Source organism: Meleagris gallopavo, chromosome 1 (genome assembly GCF_905368555.1).
Source record: "Meleagris gallopavo chromosome 1, MGAL_WU_HG_1.1, whole genome shotgun sequence".
NCBI classification, from domain to species: Eukaryota; Metazoa; Chordata; class Aves; order Galliformes; family Phasianidae; genus Meleagris; species Meleagris gallopavo.
This window is the reverse complement of record NC_139404.1, coordinates 87,298,104-87,316,556: the sequence shown is the minus strand read 5'-3', so window position 1 is coordinate 87,316,556 and position 18,453 is coordinate 87,298,104. Positions and strand designations below refer to the sequence as shown.

The following is an 18,453-nucleotide window of genomic DNA, read 5'->3' as shown; positions in this document are numbered from 1 at the left end:
AATTAAACTGGAAACGGTGAAATCCATTAGCTCATAGCTGATTGGCAGTTAGTACCTCACACAGTACATACCTATCCATGTCTAAGTTTGTAAAATCAGCCTGGTGAACTGAATCTTTGAAAAGATTACCTCTGAATAAATGCAATCTTCCATATCTGAGGAATACAGGAAAATCATATAGTGAAGATGATAGTTGAAAGCCTGCCCAGAAATGGATAGAAAATCTATTTGGAACCACTTAAAGATTTCAGACAGTGAAAGTCACCTGCAAGTTAACGTATTTTTAAAATATGCCTGGCTTCTAATTTAGTTTAAGATCTTTGATAGTATTAGGTAATACAGAAAGACTTTGCTGTTAATGCAAATGTCTTAAAACTGTTTGGCTATTTGTCTAGTATCTCACTCAAGCTGCTATTTTTCAATCAAATGGATTTATTAATTTTGTACTTGCTAGTCTAAAAATATAACTGATGGGCTTGTTGCTAAATGTTACAGGAGTACCAGCACCCAGCACTATCAATGTTATTTATTAATATATTTAAATCACCTCAAATATGGTACCTATAAATAAGAATTCTGTAATAGATATAACCAACTGAAAGAAGAGGGAAGCAATTCCAAGCATACTATTGATAATAAATCACAACTTCAATTTTATTGGGGGAAAAAAAAAAAAAAAAAAAAACCAGCCTCATAATTATTAATAAAAAGATCTAAACAGAACTAGGGCAACTTAACACATTCCAATTACCCACCAAAGATTTTTCTGAATCAAAACTTCTTCTTTGATATGATTAAAATGATTTATAACCAGATAAGTAATGAAGAAAATTTAAGGTAGGTCAGGTTGTGCAGTGGACACAAAAAAACCCACTTGCAAAACAAGATGAGCTCACCACCTTTGGCCCCTGTTACCTCAGACACAGGCAAATCGAATGGCAAGTTCTCTTAGCTCTGAGCCTCTTTGGATGAAAAATAAATTAAGGTGGCAAGATTTCAGAAAGATAATATCTTATTAGGTTTTCAGACAACTGTAACTTAGAAGAGAACTAAAAAAATTACAAAGACTGTAAGAATATGGTTAAGAAGTAGAATTCTAACCAAAACGGAGAGGAATGAAAGCCAGAAAAGGAAATAAAAAAACAAGATGAGATCTATGATAAAATAATCTCTAAAATTAAGTGTTAGTTATTCGTCATTACACTTCCATGTTTGATGTTTGGTTTCTCTGAAAGTTAGTAGACAAGAGGATATAATCAGTTGTATGGTGAGAAATGCATCATTCAATTTTGCAGATTGTTAATTATAACAGCAATCTTGCAGTGTCAGTTGTCTTACTAAAAGGAGGTATAAGTGGGAAGAAGTAGCAGCATGACAAGCAACCCTTTGTACATGAGAGGGGAATCAGTTTCCGACAAACTTTAAAAGCATTTCATTAGCATAGTTGCAAATGCCAAGAAGTATGTAAAGATTTGTTTGCTCCTGTAGCAATTAAAACTTATGCCCCCAGGCAAATGGGATCTATAAAACCAAAGTAGCAGTCCCTGTCTAAAAGTAGCCCTCTGTAGATAGGCTGTAGTTGACTTGGTCATTTATTTCCATGGCTAACTGTTATCTCAAATAGAAAAGATTGCTGGAGTTAGAAATCAATGTCAGCTATATATTTAAGTTTCCTCTAAGAGAAAAAGTGCTTTGAGGTACTTTTGTAATATTTCCAAGTTTTGATCAAGAGCTCAGTCCTCTGTTTCTGAGAATAAATGTAGCGTTGACTGTCTTTTTTCAGAATAGCTGCAGTAACCTGACAAGCTGGGTACCTATCATTTACATTAGTTGTTTCTTAAAAAACAGAAGTTTTGAAGAAAACAGATTTGCTTGTTTCCCAAGAACATAAGAGAATAACAGGGCAAAGTTTTCAAACCAAAACATGAGACTGAGTACATGGAATACCAGGATATGGAGCAATGTTTCCAGGTGAACATTGTATTGTGCTTTTTGATAAAGACAAGGGAAGTTCACAAGTGAAGGAAATCTCGTCTCATCCTGTAATGATTTGAAGGATTTTTGCTTGAAGAATTTATAAGATTATTCCATGAATGAAATACAATGGTTTAATTAACACTTCAGGATTTCTTGGTGTAGTTAAAAGTAAGAAAGCATTATCAGAAATTTATATTAAAGTAGGATAATATCTTGACAATGAAAATGAAGAAATTACCCAAGTTCTATCTGTTGTCTGATGTTCTGAGAAATACCATTCACGTGAAGCATTTAAGTAGCTGCCTTTGCCATTTTATAGGGTAGGTCACAAAATTGTCAGTACATCTCACAAGTAGGTTAGCAACTGTTATGCTATCTTGCTACTGAGCATTAATGTTAGACCTGTGTCTTGATTTAGTCTGACAATTTTAATAGCAACATAGATTTTATCTTGTCATGCCTCTTGGTGGGAATATAATACTGGCTTACAGAAAGTAAGTCTCAAAGAAAGTGGCTAATGATATAAGAACAGCACCAATTAATGTCTTCATGTTTTTGTCCTAGTATACTACTGAGCTTGTTGTGTATGTGTTAATGAGATGCTGACTGACAAAATTCCAGCTTAAAAATATTACTTGGTTAAACAAGCAAACTCTTTCCTAACTGGCAAATACAAAACTCTTATATGCAGGAGACACCACTTCACAACTACAGGGAAGAACAGTTTTTAGATTAAATAAATGGGAAATCATACAGAGTCTAATATACAACAAGTGCAGCTAGAACAGCCTGGGGAATAAGTTATGCATGTTCACCTCTCTATTTCTGAAAGTTCTAGGTGATTACTTTCAAGTCAGCTTTGCAGCCTATAATCACAAACTCTGTTGTAATGTAGCAACGACTGATTTTCCTCTCTGCAGACCTTTCTGAGAATAGTTTCAAAACTGAAGTTAGTGTGCAGATTTTTTTTTTTTTAAATTTGATTATGAATGAGAAAGTACTAGAATTTTAAAGAAGCCTTGAGACTATTGTAGCTACTGTTTTCAAGTTGCAATGACATTTTTACTGGAGAAAATACATTAAAAGGTATCGCATATTGCTCTAACAAAGATTACACTTAGAATAAACCAGAGAATATAAAAGCACATTGTCATGAACAAACATTATAATAAAAGGCTAAAATACACCACATAATATACAATGCATAATTTTTCGTTGTATTGTGTTTCAATCAGCTGTCTCTATTTAATCTCCATGGAGAAAAAAAAATTAGAGGGAACACATCAATCCTTTAAATAAAAAAATGATTATCCAGTGGTAAAAGCAAGTCTTTGGCATTTGCAGCATAATATATTAGAAAATGAACTGAAGATTTTGGAAGTGATTTTTTTTTTTTTTTTTAATACTTCAATCAGGAACTCTTGGAAGAAGAATCACATCTATGGAGGAAAAATCCAACCTTATTTTTTTTTTTAATTAAGTTTGTGAAAGGCTCAGAATTGCTGTGTTTTGCACTCACTAATTGAACAAGAAAATAATGCACTATTCAGGTAAAGCTAAGTATTACATCCAAGCTTAAAGAGTGTAATGCAAATAAGAGTGCTGCTACTGTCAGCATCATGTAGGAGCAGGTGATACTAACCTCAGCATGAAATGAGGAAAAGATGTCTCATTAACAATATATCTACTCAACAGATAAAGTATCTTAGTAATGAGGAAAGAGATTCAGTTTGATGAAGATTCACCAAGAGAAGCAAAGTATCCACCTCCTGTACCGCAATCACTTGTCCCAGACTTTATGTCCCATAATCCACAATCAAATGAGTATAGCAGATAAAAATATATAGTGCATACATTTAGTATCTCTATAAGGAAATAAAGGACCACTTAGAAGTTATGGAAACATCCATGGCAAGAAAGTTGCTGAGGTGCTTTCCTTCTCACAGTTGTTCATTGATAAGCAAGTAAACGAAAAACAGTTACGACTTTAGTTCTCACATTGTATTTTTTATGTTTTTTGTGTTCAGTTATGACTACTGCTAGAAAATGAATACTAGCTTGTATGGATCCTTCATCTGAATTACTATAACCATGATTGTGTTCTTATGCCTTCTTCACTTATCTGTGTTGTCAGCTCTGACGGACTCTGTAGAGACTTTACACACATTTTTATGAAAGCTGTGTACCTCTTCACAAACAGGTTCACCTATGTTATTGGAAAGATTAAAGACAATGTCTTCAATGTTTTAGACTTGAGTGTATATGTAAAATTTATGTAGGGATTCACAATTCACTGTTTGTCCTGTACCATGTCCTTGAGTAGCATTGTTTAGACTTGGATTTCTGTATGATTACCTTTTTTATTCTTGTCTGAAGAAACAGATCTGCTGAATAGAGATTATAAGTGAGACATGGAGAGCTCAGAAAGTTTTCTGTGGTTAATGATTTTTCTTAGGCAAACTTCTAAGTGTGACCGGTGTGACATTTAACTGTATGAAAAATCTGAGAGGTAAGCCCCTAAATATGACTTCAGTTTTGTTTTTTTTCCTATGAAAATTTTTGTAAAAGCCAATGCCTACCTGTGCGACCTGGTGTAGGGAACCTGCTTTGGCAGGGGGGTTGGTCTCGATGATCTCTAGAGGTCCCTTCCAACCCCTACAATTCTGTGATTCTGTCATTCTGTGATTCTGTGATTCTGTGATGTTGCTACAAGTAGAATTTCTAGATTGGTGAGTGAATGAATAGCAATGTGCCAACTAATATGGACCAGGCATTTTTTATCTTCATTGTGAAAAAGCTTGCAGCAGACAATCTTATATCCATGCAATAGAATAGGAGTGCAAAATATCCTTGTGTCTGATTGGACATGAATAATACCCAGAAACAAAAAATTCATTAGCATGCACATGTTTTTCCAAAGAAAATCTGATTTAAGAATTCACTCTTGAACAGAAAAAAAATGACTAATTTGAGAAATATATATAAAAACCAAGGTTTTTAAAAAGTAGATTTCAAATATGAGTTGTAGTTAATCCATAAGATAGCTGAAAAGATAGTTAGGTTTCCCCTCTTGTTCAGTTATGTACCATAAGCATCACTTTTTGTTATGTTTGGCACTAGAATGACTTTTTTTTGGGAAGCAGGGGTAACGATACTCCAGTCTACCCAGCCTATGGACATTACACCAGGGAGAAGCCAATTTCCTTATAGGTGCAACAGATTTTCTCAGGAATGACACCTGACAAACATTTATCAAAAAGGCATTGTATCATTGCATCTATTCAAGCTCCTGGAGTGAACATGGGCGTAACTCATCTAGTCACCCAGTCCTTGTGCTGTTCAGAGCATAATTTCAGCCTGTGGCATGAAAGAAGATGATGCTCCTTGGGCAGCAGCCAGGGTTACATTCTCTGAGAGATGGCACTCTCATGGCACTGCAGATCCCCTGGCTAAGAGCCAGCTGTAACAGCGAGGTGCTGATGTCCATTCACTTTTGTGGAGGAGTGTCTCAGAACAGCTTGCTAGTGCACCAGCTCTACAGGATGGTTTAAGTAATTTTTCTCAAAGACAGTTTCAAACTCCTGTTGCATTTGGTTGCAGTCAGTCCCCAAGATATTGCCACAGGTCTCATGTTTTCAGTTTGTGATGGGAAATATTCCTTTAGTTGTACAGTTTCTTTTTCTTTTCTGTGAATCTGGACAGGATCAAGGTTTAAATTATTTATTTTCAGAAACACTGGCCATCTGAAGTGTCTCTACTGGAAGGTATTATCAAGAAATATATATGCAGTAAGGTCGATTGTTTTTTCCCATACTGTTGCTGACAAGTTCCTGAAGCAAATATCAAGAACTAGAAATAGTAATGGAAAATTTATTCTGTGAGTTATTCTTATACTGAAGATTGTTTGTTGAAACTTGAAGAGGTGGATCCTTTACGTAACGCATCACATTTTTTCTAAGCAGTAGAAGGAACAGGAAAAAATAATCAGCTCTGCTGCCACATGATGTGAGTCTTTTGATAAGAGGTGTTCTTAGCTGGCTGCTCAGACTTGTTCCCAAGTGGCAAGACCACAGATCAAAAATATTATGCAGAAAATGAATTAGGAAGCCCTTAGGATAAGAGTAAATACTGTCTCACTAGAAAGTGAATACTAATAGGTCCCTATCAGCTTTAATTATTTTGAGTTTAACACTATTATCCATGTAACAAGCTTCCCTGGCATTTCTTAGGATCAGGTATATTTAATAAATAAATGATATAGTAAAAACTATTTCCTAATTATAGCTATTAGAAAATTTAAGCTACAAAAAATTATAAAAGTTTCAGCTGTATCTCACATAGACAGGAACTTATGAACAGTTCTGATAAGGCTGAATTAGCAAGCACCCTTTTCTTGAATATGATACCTTAGATGTTTTTTCATTGAGGGAGAACGTCTTTTACACAGAGCATATTTTCATGTTAGTTCTCAGTCTGCCATTTGAAATTCATGTGGCTGCTAATTAATGATAATATGTCAGAAAAACAGGTATGAAAATGAACATATTGAAATCTTGCATGTTACCTAAAGAGAGGCAAAAAACAAGGTACGGAAATATTAGTTTGTATTAATTATTTGGTAAACTCCACAAATGAAATAATTCACAAACTCACTTGCTATCACACAATTTGCTACACTGATAATTATGTAGTAAATACAAAGTATTTTTTCAGCTTTATTGCATCTTCTTAATTATCATTCTGGTCTGAGTTTTTGTAAATGCAATTGTAATCTCTATTGAAGATGGCACATTGAGGGAATGCTTCTGTTGGATGTAAAAGCAGTAAAGACTTCAATATTTTTATTTTATTTTTATTTTATTTATTTATTTATTTTATTTATTTAATTACTTAAATTCTGTCTTCTTCAAAAATGGTCAGGATACTGTACCAATCAAAACTTGAGACGGGCAGGATTTTAGTGCTAAAATATATTTGAAGTGCTGCCACGAGGTACCAAAAGTGATTTTATTTGTAATGAAATATTAGCTACACAAATAAAAACTCTCAACAAATTAAACACTCTACATTGTAAACGTAAAGTTAAGTACTTGAGCTGATCAAAGGAACCTTAAGTAAACTGTGGAGACAATCTAGAGGTAAGCGCCATTTGAACCAATTACATGTGTTTTGTTTCAAACCTCAGAGTAAATAAAGCCTCATCTTTTGGTTTGATAACCTTTCTCTTTCTCAACAAAAGGTCATTTAAGGTTGCTGCTTTCCTCCAGTTTGGTCCCACTTGGAAGCAGAGCAGACTTCAACTCTCATTTTTGGAGGTTATCTGAGACTGATGCAGGAAAGGGATGAAAAGGTCATTCTAACCTTTTCATCCCTCTGCATTGCCTTGAAGAGTGATATTTTGTCACTGTGCTCTGTAATTAGGACCTCCCTCACTTCACTAGTTCTGAGGCACCCTGATGGGAAAACAACAAACTGGACTATGTTTCCAAGGAAAGCTTTCTCTCTGGTGGGTAATGTCTAATTAAAAAATGAAGTCATTCCGGATCTTAAGACTTGGACACTTTTGATTTTGAATACAAAGGATTCAAAAATAATTCCTTTCTTCTGTAGGAAAAATCTCCACAGACACAGACGCTACCTCTCTGGAGAAAGACCTTGAACACTGAAAGATCTAGTTTGTTTAAGAACTAGTATACAACTTCTACAGGTATTGTACTAACTCTGAAAAATGGTGAAAAGTAGTGCTCTGCTTCTAAAATTGCATTTTTGGAAACTACTAATTACAAGACATTAGAGAGCAAAGGGGGTAGTCGGCTTTAATCAAGGTGCTTGGTGTCAAATATGGCCCTTTCTGGGTCATTAAAGAACGATTTTGCAAAAGAAATGGGAATAACAGTTTCCTGTTCTTTAGCAAATCACATGTCAGAGTAAACTCTGTTCATGAGCATTACTGCTAATCAGTGCTTGAAGGCATTTATTTTACTGGTTATATGGTCAACAAAATGCAAACTTTGTTCCACAAAACCTGAAAATGTTCTTTGGGAGTTCTTTGGGAAGCCTTATGGCTTCTATTGTTTGCTTCACCCTTCAGGATGGAATGCGTCCTTCAGGAAGCATTATGCCAAGGATACTCACAAGGAAAGCAGATACAATAGTTACAGTCAGCTAGAGACTTACAGAGACTTATATGCTCATTTTTTAGCGTAGTCTGAGTTCTATAGACGTAAAATAACATAATATTCAGTAGAAAAGCATAATGTAAATAGAAGAAAATATCCAGTTACAGGCATACTTTGCCAAAGGATTATACTCCAATCTCCAAAAAAGTTGGAGGGTTCTATGCAGAGTGAAGTAAAAGTTTATGTACTGTATTTCTTAACCTATATCTGCTACTTGAAATAATACTATAATGTACCTAAAATAGTTATGTACAAGTGTCCTAAAACACATACTGTATTAAGTTACAAGTCTGTGCTAAAGAACATAAAAGCATCTGTCTAGATCCTGGTCTACTTTTAGACAGGACCTGATGTGGAAGAACCTGCTGACATGCTCTTTTCAGTGGTAGTTGATGGATATTTACAGCCTGTGTCCTTGGCACGTGTGCATAGTTTGTGCTCTTCATGAGTAGCAAGTAAGCTGTCATAGGCATTGGGCCTACTTTACAGTTTTTAGTCCTACCAGCACCTGCAAATTTGCAAGGGTGAGCTGAAAATTAATAATACATTGTGTGGGACAGTGGAAGCAAGAGTAATTATCTAAATTAATTGTGGCAAGAATAGAGCAGAAATAATAAAAAAAGATAGTCTGAGCCAAACACCTGCAGTTTGGGAAATTGCTACTGATTGGAGAAAAGGTCATGGAGATTTTCAAACAAATGCTGCTGCAATCCAAGTTTAGCTTGCCCCAGAAGATAAACATGATTTTTCAGCTGTGGAAATACAGCGTTTACAGTTCTAGAAATTGATCCTGGGTTAACCTAAATGTGATTGATGTTTGGATGAATATTTCTTTCTTTTCTTAATGGTTCATCATCATTCAGCAGCCAGATTTTAGAACTTATTCTCTCATGATTTAATAGTATTGTATTATTTTTCAAGGCAATGTATTCTTTCTAAACAGGGAAGAGAAGGTAGAGGAGATAAAGGCATGTCAGTTGCAGTCATCTGAATAAGTGTGTCAGCTGAAATGGCTTAAGATCCTCTGACACGATACACACCAAAGGGCTGAAATTTGGTGTCATCAATATGACAGAATTCAAGTCTTGAAATATGTTTCTATATTTTAGGTAAAAATAGCAGGAACAGAAGGGTTTAGTAAGATACATCATATGTCTTTGTGACCAGAATGTTTTAAGTACTAGTACTGATTCAGTTTCTGATTATGACAAGAATTAAATTATTTTCCATCATTTTTCTCAGTACAAATGAACAAGATACATGCAAGTATGTACCATATGTATAAAAGTAATTGCATCTCAGAAAAATACTTGTGAGAATATCAGTATCAACATGACTGTGTTGGTTAGTCCTCATGTTTAATGCATCTGCCAACTAAACACAAGAAGATGGAAGGTAAAAAAAAAAACAAGCAAAACTTGGGAAAAGCTGGGAACAAGGTTAGAAAGGCAGATTATAGAATCAACTTTTGTATCTACTGATTGTGCACATGGAGACAGCTTCTAGATCTCCTGAAATACTTTAAGAAATTAAATATGATCATAGAGTCAAGGGGTCACATATCAGGAAAGTGTTTGAATTTACCCAGTTATAGTTATCACAGCTCTGTTTAAAACTTAATGGATCCTCTTTAGGTCTTTATGAATGTGTTAAAATATATGAATTAGATTGCTACGATATTAGGCAGCAGTTGCACCGATAACTGTGCTACTCATTATGGTTCTATTTTCGGATGAACTTTTTGTAAGCAGCCAATCTTCTGTTTTACAGACAGATATATTAAACAATCATACAAGGGCTCTTACTTAGATGTGGGCACTGAGGACCTCTTAAAATATTTAAATGGGGGAATGAAGAATCTCAAAATCAAAGTGATGTAAAAGAAAAACTAATTATGAACTTTGTTTTACCACTGGTTTACCTGAAAATGTGGTGTGCTGAAATAAAGCTTAAATGGAATAGCAGAAGGTTATACTGTTTCTGCTGTGGGTTTTAAATGACTCAGGCAGTTGGTCTTATTGCTGAGGTTCAAAGGCTGTGAACCCAAGAGCTTATATATCTTATGTGAAAATACTGAAGGAGAAAAGCTCCCTTTAGTCACAATAGTGAGGCAGAGTGACAGGTGCTCGTTCCCCCAAATCCTTCCTGAAATGAATGTCTGATTCAGTTTCCTACCAATGGGATTTTCAGAAGGGGAGCTGGGAGTCTCCAACAAAGCCCTATCACTAAGATAACAAAAGACAATCCTCAGATGTGTTGAAATTGTTGCAAATACTAAACGTGGAAATAAACCTTCTTGGTTTAAGAACCATGTCTCCATATGAGCTATACCAACCCCTAGGCTTTCAAAATCCTTTTGAATTCAGTAAAAGAAGCTCTCACTGCCTCCAGAAATTGACTCTCAGCTGAAGATTTCCAAATTCTCACAGCAAAAGCTGCATTAGTATTTAACGAGGGTCCCTTGTAGACCCACCAAGCCAACTGTGCAAGCAAACTCTACATTTGTAGGCTTTTTACTCAGGCACTCTAGGGAAGAGACTGCACTCGACCAATAAGTGATAAATAGCTGCAGAAACTAGTTCAGTCTAGGGAAACTGAAAAATATATTCTAGCTGTTGTGACGTCTACTATAAAGACATGCTACTAAACTACATTTGAGCATCTGGCTTTTCCCACAGTACAATTTGTTTGGGAATGTGAGCTCTACAAACTGTTTCTTATTTCATGGCTGAAGAGCAGTAACTGAACATGTTCAGACAAATTTACCATGGAAGTATTGTAACCCTTTTATCTTTGGACAGAGAAAATTCTTCGGGCAAAGTTTCTTTTGATCAGTAAATGCCAACCCAGCAGTGCACTGCTGGCAGTGATGAAACTGTAGGTATCTGTCTGTTCTGAGTTGACAGAATGGCCTGAAACAAAACAAAACAAAACAAAACAAAACAAAACAAACAAACAAAAAAGCATGAAATTCTCCAAATTCCTTGACAATGCCAGCCAGGGAGAAAATGATGGTGACAGTGAAACTAATTGTAGCAATAGGGTCCTCCTCCTACACTTCAGGAAAGGTGGGAGGAGTGCTTATAGCATACAGGCTGTGGGATAGTCAAGAAACTGTAGCAAGAATCCTGTTAATAAGAGGAAGAAAACTTTCTGCCACAGGGTACAGCTCACTTGCTTTTATCAGTTTTCTGAAACAGACTGAAGAGTAACAGCACTTCTGCCACCCAGCTAAGATACACAGCTAAGATTGTTGCTGTCAGAATAAAAGTAACATGAAGCATATGTAAAAGTCTAAATGGTAAGTGTTCATTTACCTTTTAGTATATGGCAGTAACAGGAATACAGAGTTCATAGTCTTGGTTCAAGGAAATTTAGTTCCTCTTCTCCAAGCTCCATTCCAAAGAGTGAGTCTATTTGTGGCAAACTCTTTATCTTTCATGTATGATTATCCAAGGTAAATGACAATCCGGCTGCACAAGTTCTTTATTATTTCTGTGCTTACGCTAAATGAAAGGCATTAACAAGGTGGGATAACCTACTGATGGGTAGGAAAAATACTACATTAGTGTATCTGGGTAATTCATACACTAAAACAGACTGGTTATTGTTTTCTCTGGTGCCAAGCGATTGCCAATACTGCTCAGACAATCTTACTGAGAATTTTATCCCTCTGAGTCTTCAAAATCAGAACTTAGTCACAGTTCTTAGTTTACAGTCTCTGTAAATTTAAATTTAAAAATGTAAGGAAAAGGAGAAGAGCAAGATATATACATATTATCACTGTTAAATCAAAGAGTCATAGAATCGTAGAGGGGCCTGGGTTGAAAAGGACTACATGGTCATGTAGTTTCAACCCCCGTGCTATATGCAGGGTCACCAACCACCAGACCAGGCTGCCCAGAGCCACATCCAGCCTGGCCTTGAATGCCTCCAGGGATGGGGCATCCACAACCTCCTTGGGAAGCCTGTTCTAGCATCTCACCACGCTCTGAGTGAAAAACTTCCTCCTATTATTCAACCTAAATCTCCCACCTTCATTTAAAACCATTCCACCTTGTCCTATCACGATTCACCCATGTAAACAGTTGTTAATGATTTAACCTATATAAAGGGTTATAGTATACACTGAATTTTGCTGGTAACATATTTTGAATTTGAGAAATAATTTCTAATAAAGAAGAAAAATCATAATGGTCTTCTGAACAACATTTTCCAGGGATAAAACAGAAAAATGCTGCCAAACCTTATAGAATCTAGATGATATTTTCTATCTGGAGGAGTTGAGCTGACAATATCACTAGAAAGCAGATGTTTCAGAGGACTGGTGGCTGAGCTGGGTAGAAAAGTCTTTTCTTGAACACAAAATTGCATCCAGTGAATAACTGCTCATCTGCTTTTTTCAGTATAATATACCTGTTTCTTGTGTATCCGTAGCTAAAGCTGAAATATGAAAATCCTAGACATAAAAAATGGCAACAATCAGCTGTACAACAAACTGATTTTGCAGATAAAAATCTGAGTTCTGTACAGATGGTGTGATGTCCTGTTATCCATATTAACACTGGCTGTCAGAAATGTATCAAAATCTGGTACCCAAAAAAATGGAATAAGCAATGGGCATACTGCCATTCAACTGCTAAGAGATGGCATGGATATTAATTATACTGCAGAAAAAGCAGACCACTTAATAGCAAAAAGACACTAGCTCTTTTCAGGATGAGCCACACAACCATCTCAGATGTGTTCTGACTTAGAATTGCGTGTGAAATACTGTTTCTCTGTCCTGGAGCTAGTGAAAACATTATTTGCAGCATGCAATGGAAAGGACTCTATTCCTCCAGTGGATGCACTTGAAACTTGCAGCAGAATTGAGTACTGGACAACACAGTGTATTCAACCATTATTTCACACTAACTGAGCATTTTAAAATATGATTTGTGCTGCTGGATTTATTTATTTATTTATTTATTTATTTTGCTCAGTTCTCCTTCATTTTTATTTCTGTACCATATAGTATCTGATAAATATTTTATTTTGATCAATGGAACACCATATGCACATTATTTTAGTATTTAAAGACCATCTGAGATAGGAAATCACACTCAGATAACAGAGTTGTCACAGTTCAGATGCCTTTGTGAAACTAGAGAAAGTTTCCATTGGTTAAGATCCTGTGTGCTATAAAAATAAAACCTGAAAAACTGAATTTATACTGACTGTGAACAGAGACTAATACAGAGCTCTATATTTATCTGGACTTCTCTTTCAGGTTTTTAGAGCCAATGTGGCCTATTTTCATGGACCTTGGCAAAGCCTGCTTTTTTACTGCTGAGATATCTATAGCTGCAGACAAATACTATATGGCGCTTTCATTTGTGGTTCTATTTCCATTTCAAAATCACATGGAGAGCACTTGATCACTACTTTTATGATTTTCTTGTACTGTCATAGCCTGAAATCACACTTAATGTCTATAATGCTAGATATTACGCATTCCTCTTACCTCATGAAGATGCCCTATATGCACATAACTACGTATTACAGAACCTCTCTTACTTCAACTAGCTAAATATATCATCTTTAATAGCAGAAAAATAGAGGGTGACACATCCTGTGTTCACTAGATGGCTCTTGAATATTGATGATGAAAACACAGGTGGGAATGAAAGCTCCATCAAGTTATTGTAGGCATAAGACAGATATGATTTTTCATAGAACATACATGACAGTTCTTTCTGAATTCTGTGATAGAGAGTCACTCAATTTAGTAATTTCCAGCAGCCAAGAATGCAAAACTGAAGAGATGCACACTGGTTCACAGACTTCCAAAAAGGAATTTCAGCTCAAAAGTTGAAAGAATGAGCCCTTGTCAATAAATTCATGAACATGTACTCATCTGCAGTAGGACTATAGGTTTTGAATTTTGTGATTTTAAATATTATACTTCAATATGGAAGGGACACTGAACGAAGCACCCAGGCAATAACTTCACTCTGAGAGTTTCCAATAGCATCATGAAGCTGTGTCCCATGTTTAGTCTGGGGCAGAGAATAGACTAAGGATTTCAAAGTAGAAAAATTTGTTGTTGATTGCTTACAGCAAAGGTGTTTGTGCAGGTTCAGATCAGATAGAATAAAGCAGTGCACTGAGTTTATTTGCCAAACAACCACTTTGTTGGAATTTAATACCATAGCTTTTGATCAAAACATAATATAATCACTGAATTTGATCACTGAATTATGGATAATTTCTTAGAACAATGAAATAAATATCATCATTCCTTAAGCATCAGTTTGGAGGCTGAGAGGCAAAACTGAAATGAGCAGCCTGAAATTACATTACTTTTATGCTATCACAGAGAAAATGTCTTTACATGATATGCATCCTTGGCAAAAGAGTAGAAGCAAGTTTCTACATTTAAGAAATCACAACATAAATTTATGAAGAATCATTGCACCTTGAAATAAGGATAAGAGCCAGTTAATCCAAACAAAACTGAAGGAGAGTTTTTAAAACGTAATTTCTGAAAGAGGTTTCTGTGATTGAATGTCCATCTACAAACATGATGAAGCAAAGTACATTTCATCCAAGAAAGAAAAAGGAGGCAACTGCTGTGTCTTCATTTACACCTTTTGTGTTTATGCTCCAAGTCCTGTGACTGCCTGGGTTGTGCCAAATTGTGAAAGATTTCTGTCTGAAGATGATTCATTACAAAAGGTTGGACTACTACAAGAATATAAATTTCTGCTGGCATTGCCAAATACAGGATGCAAAAGGAAAAGAATACATTAACTAGAGTGCAGTTGGAATGTGCTAAATGGGAATGGAGCTGTGCATGATTGTTCTGTCAGGAGGAACCTCCCTGTGATTATAAGATAACTTTAAGGATAGCCTCACACACTGTGCTGTCAACTCTGAAGGAAACATAAGAACACATTTTTCTATTTGATGGACCATGGTGGGAATGAGGAATGAAAATGAAGAGTGAAATTAGATTCAATCATCAGTACTTTGGAGATAATGAAGTAAATCTTTGAAAAGAGGTGTGTTCAGAAATTCAGACCATCATTTGTATTACATGAAGTATCTCCACTTATGTGATTCTACCTTCTTTTTCTCTGACATGCTCATTCATGCTTATAGTACTTTGAGACGCAAACTCTCTTTGTAGTTTATATGTCCTTGCAAACATAACAGCAGTAAAATAATAAAGTAACAATTCAAACAACAGATAATAATATACAGGAGAAGCAAGTCTCATTTTTGAAAAATGAAAAGATGATACAATTATCAATTCCGTGAAAGTGACAATGCTTTTACTGATATGTAATGGCAAATTGGAATAGCATCAATATGTGACTTCAAACAAATATTCTGAACAGCTGCTCAGTGAAATCTTTTCTTTTGTTTGTTTGTGGTTTTGTTATTCTTGTGTTCCTTTATTTTTTTCAGTCATTAGAAAGTTTGCTGTAAATATCCAGTCTGAAATGAAAATAATCTACGTTCCTGTGCAGTTTAATTGAAGATTATCTCTTCACCATTGCCCAAATCTATATGAAGCAAACATTTGCTTTACTGTATTTGTATTGTTGCACTGAGGATCCTTCCCTCCAGATAAGGCCCTCTTTTAGCACTGACAAGCACCAAGACAAAAAAAAAAACTGTTTATGAGAATTAATATGTCTGTGAATTCTGTTATTTTGCTTATTGTTTGCAGTTTTGTGTTTGTGCTCGGAACATTAGATAATGGATGGCTGCTGGAAACTAGTTAAGACTTGGATAACTGAGGAGTACTTTGTTTTCAATAGATCAAATCAGTTGTTTGTTGTTCAAAGCTGAGAAATAGGAAGTGGTAACCTGTTTTTCTGCATTTACTCTCTGCTTTCTCAGTAAAAGTTTCTTCTGAGAAAGGCTGAACAAAGCACAACCATCTTGTTGGACAACATTCCAAAATAGTGGGTATCCATTCTCCCTCAGGTCTTGCATGGTTTAAGTGATAACTTCAGTCGAATTATGTCAGTAGATGACCTATTTAAATGAATATATAGCTGAGAGTGGGAAAAGAAAATGCAAACTGACTGTTAACCCTAAGTGTGCACATCTGAAGATTGGTTTCTCTAAACTTTATCATACCCCAGAGCTTACCTTGTATTCCAGTGGTTTCATATTCATATATCCTAGACTTCCTGACTGCTTCTCATCAACTGCAAAAGCAATTAGAAGGAAATAACTGAGCTTTGGCAATGGAAACAACAACCTTGAATTTGGAAGCTGAACAAGGAGAGACTGCCTTGACAGCAGAAACCAAGCAAGAAGTTTACTTCATTGTGGACAATAAAATGGTCAATTAGCTGTGTCCATTTCTTAACTGGTGAATGCGCTATGTAGTTATTTAGGTTTTATCCTGGCTCTTGGAGGAAAGATTAGGAATTAAAACAGAATTCATTTCAGTGCTAGTAGCAGCTTGAACAGAGCTTTAGGGGAAATTGTTTGGTACTTTTAGTTCTGTTTACATAAAATTTATTTTCACACCAGAAGTTAAAGATAATCAAGTAACACCACTTTCAAACTTGCCTAAGTATGATACTACTCTTGGTTAAAGTCTCCAAATTCACTGAAATGTTCAGATTCTATTTCACTGCATAGTACCATATTTAGAGCTCATAGTAGCCAATAGCTAAAATTTTATTTTTATTTATTTATAAGAAAAAGGAGGATTTACTGTGCAATCTAGTAATTACTGTACTTATCTAGTACTACCTGGACTATTGATTTCTGTAACTGAGGAAAATGTATTATTGGTATCTCAGAAATTTATTTTTCTTGACCAATTTTTGCAAAGGCTTTGACTACCACCTAGCTCTCTAAAAATGGGAACAGATAAAAAAATCTTGCAGGAACAAATATTATTTTTTTATGTGAACCAATGGTGAATTCATTTTTAATGCTTTTTAGGGTAGAGTACACTTAAGCAAGAAAGGGAAGAGCTGTAACAAGCAATTTTTAAGATCTCAGTTGTGAGTGTTACAGAAAACTGCTTTAGATATAGAGATATTTAAATCAAGGTTCAGTTACTTTGAAGAATGTAGTAATTGAAGAACACCTCTTAAGACAACCTACTCAAATATTTGTTCTTCAGGTGGGTTTTCTTTTTTTTTTGTTTTGTTTTGTTTTGTTTTGTTTACTTTTTTGTAGCTTTTGGGCTCTGATTCAATTACAGATGATCTGTGATGAAAAGAACAGTGTCAGTCCTTTGTCACCTTTGCATAAATCTCTCCATAAATTAAAAAAAAATCTAGATTTAAATGATTTTATAAAAAGACATTATTATGTTGCCAGTGTAGACAACAGTATTGCAAGCTTGCCCTTGCAGTTGCAAAAGATCACTCTTTATAACTAGGATGTTTCTAAAAGAGCATACCTAGTCAGTTCTCAGGTCCTTCATGCTGGAGGGAATAGTTACTCAAGAACACTTCTTAGTTTATATTAATCTCAGAGTCGAAGTTTGGCCAGTCTTGCTTGCTTTGAACATGGGCTATAAGCAGATGAAAATGTTTGTGATATTTTCCTTTTCAGCCAGAGGGTATGTTGTCTGAAGCAGCCCTTCTTGTCTGTTCTAGAATCAGAAAGAAAATCTATCTGTAGAGCAAATGGAAAGAAAAATAGTTAATTTTCAGGATTGCTGCAAATCATGAGGTGAGATCCAAAGAGAGCAAAAAGCTACAGTACTAGTGAAAAAAGGCATATCACACAGGGGGAACCTCAGTCTCCTTCCCAGGTCAATTCAGGTCTCGTAGATAAGTCATCTCACTTCAATCTCTGATCAACTTTAAAAAAGGAAGGAGTCTGTTTACATCATTATGGATGATCTCTCTCAGTTGCAACTAAGAATGTATTAATGGTCCTTTAGCCCAGGACCATTCAGACAAGTGGACACAGTTTTAGTAAGATGGCTTCTGTATGTGCAAGCCATAATCACATAAATACGTCAGTGGACAAGGGAAAAGCCATTGATGTCACTTATCTGGACTTTAGTACAGTCTTTGACATTGTCAAACATAACATCCTTCTCTCCAGATTGGAAAGATAGGAATTTGATGGCTTCACTATTTGAGGAACAGACTGCAAGATTCTACCCAGCTACTAGTGGTCAAAGACTCAATGCCTAGATGGAGATCGGTGATGAGTAGTGTCCCTCTGTGATCTATATCGGTGCTGATGCTCTTCAGCATCTTCATCAATGACACTGACAGTGGAATCAAGTGCACCCTTGACTGTGGATGACACCAACCAC

General features: G+C 35.5%; 1 long non-coding RNA gene across 7 annotated transcripts in view; it reads right to left on the bottom strand.

Annotated features, from left to right (window-relative positions):
• The window catches only part of LOC109369748 (uncharacterized), a 110,033-nt gene that overhangs the window by 56,106 nt on the left and 35,474 nt on the right, over nt 1-18,453 (bottom strand). For all 7 annotated transcript variants that reach the window (XR_014887319.1, XR_014887323.1, XR_014887324.1 and 4 more), the window contains exons 2-3: nt 17,581-17,798; nt 16,305-16,363 (exon numbers count right to left, since the gene is read on the bottom strand). This is a non-coding gene — a long non-coding RNA (uncharacterized LOC109369748). The remainder of the gene's footprint in view (nt 1-16,304; nt 16,364-17,580; nt 17,799-18,453) is intronic.